This window comes from Tupaia chinensis, unplaced genomic scaffold (genome assembly GCF_000334495.1).
Source record: "Tupaia chinensis unplaced genomic scaffold, TupChi_1.0 Scaffold000341_1, whole genome shotgun sequence".
Lineage (NCBI taxonomy): Eukaryota > Metazoa > Chordata > Mammalia > Scandentia > Tupaiidae > Tupaia > Tupaia belangeri.
In genome coordinates, this window is record NW_006159835.1 from 3,162,375 (window position 1) to 3,173,282 (window position 10,908).

At 40.7% G+C, this 10,908-nt stretch overlaps 1 pseudogene; it reads left to right on the forward strand.

The window, feature by feature from the left end:
• Nucleotides 1-8,600, forward strand: part of LOC102485753 (60S ribosomal protein L4 pseudogene) — a 26,001-nt pseudogene extending 17,401 nt beyond the window's left edge.
• Nucleotides 8,601-10,908: the final 2,308 nt, after the last annotated feature.

The following is a 10,908-nucleotide window of genomic DNA, read 5'->3' on the forward strand; positions in this document are numbered from 1 at the left end:
GGTGTCCGGAACTGCTGGCCGGCTCGATCCGGGTTTCGGGTGGGGAGGGGTGTGGGTTCGCCTTAAAGTCCCAGGCAACCAACCTGGGGTCCAAGGAGGAAGAACGGTGGGGATGCGTGGAGTTTCGGTAGGGTCGGGCCTGCAGCCTCAGTCCGCCTGGTGTCCGGCTAGAGCTCAGAAATCCTGCCCTATGCAACGCGCACGTTCCTCCCCCTTCACACGGTCCTAAGGATCCAGTCACTGATGATCTCATATGACCACTTCTTGATTTATCAGCCTTAGACATTAACTATTAACTTCCTCATACGTTGAATGAGAATTACTTGGGACCAGCAGTTAGCGTAATGGCTATGTCGCTGAACTCCTGTGTAGTCGACTGTGGTTCGAGTCCCAGACCCGGTGGCTTAAACTCACGCCAGGTGCGTGTGTGTGCATGCCCAAGATCCCGAGAGGAGCAGAGGGGAAGGAATTGTGGCGTGGCCATCCCCCCTGGAGGGTGATGTCTTGCTTTCTGTCTCTGTGTCTCTCTCTGTCTTTCTGGCGAGTGTACATGCCTTACAGCAAAAACCTCTCAAAAAAAAAAAAGAGAGAGAGAGAGAATTATTTCACCTCACAGTTTCTCCACTGGTCAGCTTAACCTACTTAAACGCCATTTTTCATTCCATTACTCATAAATAGCATCTCTTGAATCCCTGCTTTTAAGATGAGAACATTAGTAGTCTGCTCTTTCTACCACCTCTCAAGGGGAACGTTTTATTTTTAAATGTAGAAGATACCCAAATAGGCTTAAATTGGGAGGAGTCTATGAAAGTGGAGAATTAAGATAGATGGTAAAATGGTTGTTGCCATGAGGTCCATGGGAAGGCAGAAAGGGATGAGTTGAGAGCCCAGTAGGGGATGTCTGCTCCACAACATACCACCAGTTCCTAGCACAAGTATTGTAACTCCTTTGTACCTATCGAAGCCATAGATTGACTTCCTCGGGGACCAGCTTTCTATTTCCTCTCCTGCCCATAATTTTAGTTTGGACTTTCATTGTTTCTGATTTAGACAATAGACTTCTAACTACTCTCTCTTTCCTCACTTTTTTTGCCCAAGTCTATTTTACATTGATGCTTGGTTAATGTTCTTAAAGCACAGCTCTCATTATCTTACTCCTGTGTTCAAATTTGGTAGTCTAGCTTTCTAAGCCTTCAACAATGTGGTTCCAGCCCAGCCTAGGTGATGGAAGGTCTAGTCAGAAAAGAGTGGTCAGGATGGAGGTCAGGGACAAATGGGGTGTGTTCTTCAGGTACAAACTTAATTCCTCAGGCCCACGAAAAGAGCTTCGGGGCCCTCCAAAAGAGGTAGTGACTGGTTGCCACCATAGATTTGTGTATCACGAAGTCAAATAACCATGCCATGGGATCTAGTTCAGAAATTCTCTTACTATTTCCTTTGGAAATTGACAAAAGAAGAAATACAGTCAATAAATATATTTAAAAGTTCAACATGGCAGCCATGAGAAAAGATGTGTACCATTTTCTGAAGGGCTTCCTTTGTATCCATTATTAAGTGAAGTCAGTAGCTGGACAGTTTAGCTGGCAGCTGCTTTCCTCTAATTCTCTGATCCGAGTCATTTGAGGAACTGGATATGCCTGGCTTAGGGCATTACTGCAGAAGCATGTGAGGCATGGACCTCTGTTCACAGAAGCTCTGACACTGAACAAAATTATTTTTAGAGGTGACCTTCTAGGTTCCACAGAAAAGTAAACACTACAGATACACATGATTTCCTCTGAGAGACTCACAGTAAACAAATCGGCACACTGCCCCCACCATTATCCTGTATCAGGTAAAAAGCTTTACCAAAAGCTCAAAGCCAACTAGGTTGGAGAGAGAGGTAATTGAGTGAAAGTTCACAGCATTGGTTGCTCAGTCGGAAAACTGGTGAAACAACTGATCCATTCCCAACTTACAGAAAACGCGTTGTTTTAAATAAAGTTTCTATTACTCCCCCGTGAAAATATTGCTGAAACTCAGTTAATTTCTTGCCTTTCACTTGTATTTTTCTGTTTGCTATTGTTTTTGTTGTTTCTTCCTGTGTAATGTATTTATTAATTATAAGTGAACATTATATGCCTTCAGATTTTATATGCAGATACTTACAGCTACATATCAACAAATGAAAACCACACTATCTTGTCACTTCTTTTATCATTTAGTCCTGTATCTTGGGGTCCTTTTCATGTTAGTATATACAAGTCTTTCTCATTTCATTGATAGGTCATTTCTAGTATTTTATAATTGCAAATAATGAAGAAGTAAGTATATGGATGGAGGATATCTTTGGACACTCACGTTAAAGTTTTTGTTGGGGCCAGCAGGTAGTGTAGTGGTTGAGGTGCTAGACTCCCACATGGTCAACTGTAGTTTGAGTCCTGGACCTGGCAGCTTGCTTTCTCACTTTCCCTCTCCCTCTTTCTCTCTCTGTCTCTCAAAAGTAAAATAAAATAACTCTTTTTAAAAAAGTTTCAGTTGGGCAGCTTCTAGGAAGGATTTCTGTATCAAAACATTTACATATTAAACATTTTAAATTTAGTTTTGCCTAATTACTCTCTGCCTGTCTCCTGAAACCTGAGAATAAATTAATTTCTCATGAAGACTTAGTACCTAACACAGTGCCTGGCACACAGTAGCTATTCATTAATTGCCAGTTAGATTAAATCACCCTAAGTATTAGTTATTATTCTGGTCATGAAAACGTGACACTTCTGACACTATTGAAGTACACTGCCTGTGTACCTCACTCTTCATTGTCCCAAACACCTGAGGTATTTAAATGCTGCTGAAGTGTTAGATTCATAGTAGTTGTTATAGTAGAAGCAAATATAATTATTGATTTAAAAAAAAAGAATAGTATATATCACAGTACACAGCATTTCTGATTCTCTCCTTGCTGGCAAGCTCTTTGTTATCACCTGAAATCATAGACTTCTAGAGTAAAAATCCTAGCCGTCAAGTCTGTCTCAATTTTTTTATGTGATGAAGTAAAAGCCCAGAGAGGCAGTGACTAGCCAAAGTTTTGAGAATTATAGATTTTACTTAAAGGACTTCTTTGTTACCACCTTCCTTTTTTGGCTTGAATGCACAGATTTGGTCATTTTATCTCATGTGACTACATCACACAAATGGAGCATATTATTAACTGAGATATGATTACTCAAGTTTTTTTAGTTCTGTCAGTATATCTGCCTAGAGCTTTCCTTCTTGCCTTTCTAATTTTTTCCTTCAAGTCAGCCAAAGGTTGTGTATGAGATAACCAAGCTGTTTTTTTTTTTAAATATATTTTATTGGGTATATTTGAGGTTTACAAAATGTTATGAGATACAGATATAAATACAACTACATACACATTAGCATATGTTGTTTCATTAGTGTGGTAAGAGGAGCTAAAATTTGTTTCACAAAAACTGTTACCTATTTCTTTCTCTATTTTTTCATGTTTGTATCAATTAAAGATTTTTCCCTGTTCCTCTCTCCCTCCTCCTATTACCCACCCACTATTATCCCCACACCCTTTGCTAGCTCTAGTATCTACAGTTGCCCTCCCTGCTAGTATACCTTCCAATCTTTCAGTTTCTGCTAATTCTCTGTTCTTTTATAAGCAAAAAAAAAAAAAAAACTTTCTGTTCTAGTAGACTTTTTTAACCATATGGCAAATACAAACACTATTCGCATATGGAATCATATTAGAATCATATCCGGTGGGATCTGAGTGCAAGTGAAGCACAAGTTTTTTTTTTTTTTTTTTTAACTTGCTGTAAGTTGTATGTGCTTGAGAGAGAGGGAGAGAGAAAGAAAAAGCACCCACCAGGGGAAATGACCACCCCACAGTCCCTTCTCCTCCATTCTCCTCTCAGGATTTTGAGCATCCACGCACAGGCGCCTGGTGTGTTTTTCAAACCACTGGATCTGGGACTTAAACTGCAAAGTAGATCATGTGGGATCCAGCTATCTGGACCACCTTACCACCTGGTTGGCCCAAGCACAAGACTCTTTATGTCAGCTCTTTTGGCTACTCAGGACACCTTGTGTGTGTGCATGAGTGCATATGTCCTAAGCTTTAGCAGCATTGCCACATTCTGGATGTGATCATATTGCAATATACATATATCATGCAATATATAAATATATATTATATATGCATACATAAGATATGTAAGAATCTTTGAAGATATTTGGAACCCTTTAGATTTAAAAACTTCTCAAATTCAAAGGAAACAAGTAGTCCAAGAGTTTGCCTTCAAATGCTGTTAGCACTTGGCCAAGGTCTGTTTGTTTTTTAAGGGAGATTTTTGCTATAGGGCACATGCACTCGCTGGAGTGACAGAGAAAGACAAAGAGACAGAAAGCAAGAAATCACCCTCTAGAGGGGATGGCCATGCTGAAATCCCTTCTCCTCCATTCTCCTCTCAGGATTTTGGGAAGTCACGCACATGCACGGGAGTTTTAAGCTGCTGGGTCTGGGACTCAAACCATGGTGACTATGTGGGAGTCCAGTGATGTAACCATTATGCCATCTGCTAGTCTCAAGGCTCATCATGGCTTTTAAGTAATATCTACAAACTTTTAAAATATTTCTTCACTTTAACCTAGCAATTTTACTTCTAGGGATACATTCTATGAAAACACTCACAAAAATATGAAAAAAATATACGCCAATTTGTTCACTCCAGTACTATTTTTTTTTAAAGGACAAGTTCTCCATTTTATTTGGGGTTGGGAGGATGGTGGTGGTGTGTGAATTGTTTCTCTGCCTTGTTTTCTTTTTTTTTTGTAGAGTTTTTTTTTTTTTCTTTTCTTTTTTTTTTCTTTTGGTATAGGGCGTGTGCGCTCACCAGAAAGACAAAGAGAGACAGAGACACAGAAAGTGAGAAATCCCCCCACAAGGGATACAATCCCTTCTCCTCCATTCTCGTCTTGGAATCTTGGGCACACACGCACATGCGCCCAGCATGAGTTTAAGCCACCGGGTCTAGGACTTGAACCGTGGTTGACTACATGGGATTACAACGACATAGCCATTATGCCAACTGCTGGTCTCTCCAATGCTATTTTATTTTTAATTTTTTTCCAATACTATTTTGTAATAAAAAATCAGAGACATCTCTATTTTGCAATGTAGGGGGATTGGAAAAACATGTCATAGTACTTCTTTTTTAAAAATTTTATTCATTTATTTATTTCAGTTTGACCAGAGAAACACATAGAGGGAGAGAGAGAGAAATGAGAAAGCAAGCCACAAGGTATAGGACTTGAACCAGGGTCAGCCATGTGGGAGTGTCCAGCACCTTAGCCACGACACCACCTGCTGGTCCCCCATGATACTTCTTCAATAGGATAATATTTAACTAATGGGGTTCTAGTAAACTGACTCTATAAAACAAACAAAAACTTTGATTTGTAGCATTTGCCAATTTTCAAAGTATAATATAAATTCTACTATGACCCATTTTGAGCTACCAAAGTGATATTACTGAACCTGAAATTGAAAAGATATGTATGTATTTGCTTCTCAAGTCTGCACAAGCAGGTTCAGCTTGTGATTCTGAAGGAAGAGAGGAAAAGCAGAAAGAAGGGAGGGAGGGAGAAGGGAGAGAGAAGAGGAGGGTCCTCATCATTATCTCAAATGGCTCTCTCTGTCCTGTGTGAGGAATTCTACCTTATTGGAAGGAAGGGAAGGAAGAGAGAAGGAAAGGAAAGAGAGAAAAAAAAAGAGGATACATCTAATTATACTAACATAGAAATATGTCCAAATGTATTATTAATTTTAAAAAGCAAGACACAGGCTAGCAGGTGTCATAGTGGTTAAGGCCCTGGATTCTCACATGGCTGACCATAGTTCGAGTTCTAGACCTGGCAGCTTGAAAATCACACCGGGAATGTGTACATGCCTGCCCAAAATCCCAGGAGAACAATGGAGGAGAAGGGATTGCAGCATGGCCATCACCTAAGGGGTGATTTCTCACTTTCCCTCTCATCATCTCTCTCTGTCTCTCTCCAGTGAGTAACTATGTCCTATGCCCCCTCAAATAAAACCTAAAAGAAAAAGCAAGTCACGAGTATTATAGTTTCGTAAAATAATGTGCATAGAGTATATAGTACTCTACATGAATATACCTATTAATATATACATAGGGATGAGACCAGCAGATGGCATAATGGCTATGTCGCTGGACTCCCATGTAGTTGACCATGGTTTGAATCTCGGGCCCGGTGGCTTAAACTCACACCAGGCATGTGTGCATGCGTTCCCAAGATCCTGAGAGGAAAATGCAGATCCTGAGAAGGGATTGCAGCGTGGCCATCCCCCTGGGAGGTGATTTCTCACTTTCTGTCTCTCTGTCTCTCTCTGTCTTCCTGGCAAGTGCACATGCCCTATAGCAAAAACCCCCCCCTGCCAAAAAAAAGTATATATATATATATACACACACACACACATAGGAAAACCCTGAAACTCAGTATACCTAAAAATAGATAATTACAGATAAATACAATTTTCTCTAAATAATGAGGAATAGAGGAATATTCACTTTTTATATTATGTATTTATTAACATTTGAATTTTTACAATCCATATACATTTTTTTTATAATAAGAAAAAGTAATTTAAAAAAACCCAGAGCCAAAGGTCTTAACAAATTGCTATCAGGAGGATTGTTTTAAAAGTAGTAGCACAATGTGTTTTCAAGAGGTGATCTCATACTTGGCTGCTGGGAATATAAATTAGAGTAAAATATTTCTGGAGAGCAATTTAGAATACAAACCAAAGCTCTAAAAATATGTATAGCTGTTGACCCAGTGATTCTACTTCTGGAAATTTATCCTAGAAAAATGTTTAAGGATATGGCGGAGATTTAGCTGCAAGGATATCCTTTTACTATTTCTGCCAAATAAACTAAATGTTCAACAATAAACAATAGTTTACATCAATTATTATAGATTCACATGATAAAGTATTCTGCAACTGTTAACAGTACTGAAGTCAGTCCTCTCCTCTCCCTGCCATAGCTGTGCTCATCCACTGAAATCAGTGTACTCTGAAAAAGGGGAGTCATTCGGCAAAAATGTCATCTTGCCCGCTGTATTCAAGGCTCCCATCCAGCCACACATTATGAACTTTGTTCACATCAACTTGAGCAAAAAAGAACAGACAGCCCTATGTTGTCAGTGAATTAGCGGGTCATCAGGCCAGTGCTGAGTCTTAGGGTACTGGGAGAGCTGTGGCTCTGAGTTTGAGTAATGGGATTCAGCGTTCTGTCCAGGGTGCTTTTGGAAATATGTGTTGAGGAGGTCACATGTTTGCACCAACTAAGACCTGGCACTGTTGGCACCGCAGAGCGAACACAACCCAAAAGTGGTATGCCATCTGTTCTGCCCTGGCTGCCTCAGCCTTCCCAGCTCTAGTCATGTCTAAAGGTCATCGTTTTGAGGAAGTTCCTGAACTTCCTTTGGTGGTTGAAGATAAAGTCAAAGACTACAAGAAGACCAAGGAGGCTGTTTTGATTCTGAAGAAAGTTAAGGCCTGGAATGATACAAAAAAGATCTATGCCTCTCAGCGAATGAGAGCTGGCAAGGGCAAAATGAGAAACCACCATCATATTCAGTGTATTCATTCAAAATGTTCATTGTATTCAACTGAACATTTTGAAACATCCTCCTGGTGGAAGAAGAATCCACTGAAAAATCTGAGAATCATGTTGAAACTTAATCCATATGCAAAGACCACGTGCTGGAACACCATTCTTCGCCAGGCTAGGAATCACAAAAATTGGCTGGATAAAGTGGCAGCAGCACTAGAGGTCAAATCCGATGGGTAGGGCATTGCAGGGGAGAATGCAGGAGACCTTGCATTATCTATAATGGGGACAATGATATCATCAAGGCCTTCAGAAACATCCCTGGAATCACTCTGCTTATTGTAAGCAAACTGAACATTTTGAAACATCCTCCTGGTGGATATGTGGGATGTTTCTGCATTTGGACTGAAAGTGCCTTCCAGAAGTTAGATGAATTGTACGGCACTTAGCGAAAATTTGCTTCCCTCAAGAGAAACCATAACCTTCCCATGCACAAGATGATGAACATAGACCTTAGCAGAATCTTGAAATGTCCAGAGATCCAAAAAGCCCTCTGAGCACCATGCAAGAAGATTCATCGCAGAGTCCTGAAGAAGAATCCACTGAAAAATCTGAGATTCATGTTGAAACTTAACCCATATGACCCATATGCAAAGACCACGTGCTGGAACACCATTCTTCACCAGGCTAGGAATCACAAAAATTGGCTGGAAAAAGTGGCAGCAGCACTAGAGGTCAAATCCAATGGGAAGGGGGTTGCAGGGGAGAAACCTGTGGTAGGAAAGAAAGGAAAGGGAGTTGGTGCTAGGAAGCAGAAGAAGCCTTTAGTGGGGAAAAAAGGCAGCAGCTACCAAGAAGCCAGCAGTTGATAAAAAACCAGCAGCTGAAAAGAAGTCAGCAGCAGAAAAGAAACCAGCAGAAGAAACCTACCACGGAAGAAATCTGTTGCATAAATCCTTACATTTGTTTATCCTGTAAAAGTTAAATCATTTTGGACAGCTCGTTTTGAATAAACACCTTGTTCAAAGCAGCAGTTTAAAACCAAACAAACAAACAAAAATACTGAAGTGCATTGATATAAAAAAAAAAAATTTACAGGGGCCAGCAGACGGTATGGTGGTTAAGGTGCTCACCACAGTTCTAGTCCTGGACCCAGAGGCTTAAAAATCACTTTGTGGGGACCAGCAGATGGTATAATGGTTACATCATTGATCGTGGTTTGAGTCCCAGATCTGGTGGCTTAAAACTCATACCAGCTTCATGTGCCTGCATACTCAAGATCCCAAGAGGAGAATGGAAGAGAAGGGATTGTGGCATGGCCATCCCCCTGGGGGGGGGGATTTCTCCCTTCCTGTCTGTCTGTCTGTCTCTCTCTCTCTCTCTCTCTCTGGTGAGTACAAATGCCTATACCAAAAACCTCTCCAAAAAAGAAAAAAAAAAATCACTCTGGGTGCATGCGCATGTGTGTGCATGCCCAGAATCCCAGAAAGGGAATGGAGGAGAACGGATTCCGGTGTGGTCATCTCCCCTGGGGGGTGATTTCTCACTTTCTCTTTCTCTTACACTCTCTGGCTAGCACATGCACCCAATGGCAAAAACCTAAGAAAATAAAAAAGATGGTTACAATTTGTTTGAAAATGTAAAAAATGGAACCGCCATCTTCCAGTAATTAACCAAAATGACTAACACAAAGGCAAAGAGGAGAGGCACCCGATACATGTTCTCTGGACCTTTTAGAAAACATGAAGTGGCTTCTTTGGCAGCATACATGGGAATCTACAAGAAAGGCGATATTGTAGACATCAATGAAATGGGTACTGTTCAAAATGCCCCACAAATGTTACCATGACAAAACTAGAAGAGTCTACAGTGTTACCCAGCATGCTATTGGCATTGTTTTTGTTGTTGTTTTATTAAAGATTTCTTTTTAATTATATTTATTAGCATTATTCTTCAATTTTGACCAGAGAGAGACATTCTAAGAGCAGAGATAGCTTCCTAAAACGTGTGAAGGAAAATGACCAGAAAAAGAAGCCAAAGAGAAAGGTACCTGGGTTCAACTGAAGCACCAGCCTGCTCCACCCAGAGAAGCACACTTTGTGAGAACCAATGGAAAGGAGCCTGAGCTACTGGAACCTATTCCCTATGAATTCATGGCATGATGGGTGTTAAAAATAAACTAATCTGTGGTCTAAAAAAAAAAATGTAAAAAATAAAAGATCACAAAATCATTTACACCATGTGATCTCCAATTTATAAATCTAAAGCTGCAGAGCCTATGACTTCACTGAGCCCTTTGCCTTATTCAGTTACCTGATTTGTAGAGTGCAGTGGAGCTAGATGTAAACTGATTCTCTCAAAGCAGTTGAGTAATTCGGGTTGTGTGTTCTCACTGCCTGAAATGGCTCTCTCTGCCCTGCATGAGGAATTCTGTCTCATTAGGTTCCTCACCAGAGTTCTATTACACTATTTATGGTAGTGTAAATTGGTAAATTGGAGGGTTATTTGGCAATATTTATCACTTTTTAAATAGACATCACTTTTTTTTTTTTTTGGAGAGGTTTTTGTTATACGGCGCGTGCGCTCGCCAGAGAGAGACAGAGAGACAGAAAGCGAGAAATCACCCCCCATGGGGGATGGTCATGCCGCAATCCCTTCTCCTCCATTCTCCTCTCGGGATCTTGGGCACGCACGCACACACGCCCGGCGTGAGTTTTAAGCCACCGGGTCCAGGACGCGAACCGCGGTCGACTACGTGGGAGTCCAGCGACATAGCCATTACGCTAACTGCTGGTTCCCAATAGACATCACTTTTGACCTAAGACAACTTTTAGAAATTTATCCTTGGGCCCACCCAGGCGGCACAGTCTATATACAGTATACTAGCTGCAGTGCTGGAAACCATGTGGCTGACCACAGATTCAAATCCCTGGGTTGGCCTGAAAACATGCTGAGGGTGTGAGCATCAATGATCCTGAGAGACTGGAGGCTGGGAGAGGTGATTGCTGTGACAAGACTCTGTCAAGGGTGCTTTCTCCCTTTCTCATACAAGCATGCACATATATATACTCTCATGAAAAGAGACTTACCTTGCACAAATGCCCAGATACATACACACACACACACGGATATTTATTATAATGTATATAATAGCAAAAAAGGAAATGTACTTGCCAATAAAGAGGGTTTAGGTTGAATAAATTATGGTACATCCAATGGAATGCTATAAGACCACCAAAATAAGAAACCTTTATACATAGTGACATGAGAATCTAAAATGTTTGAA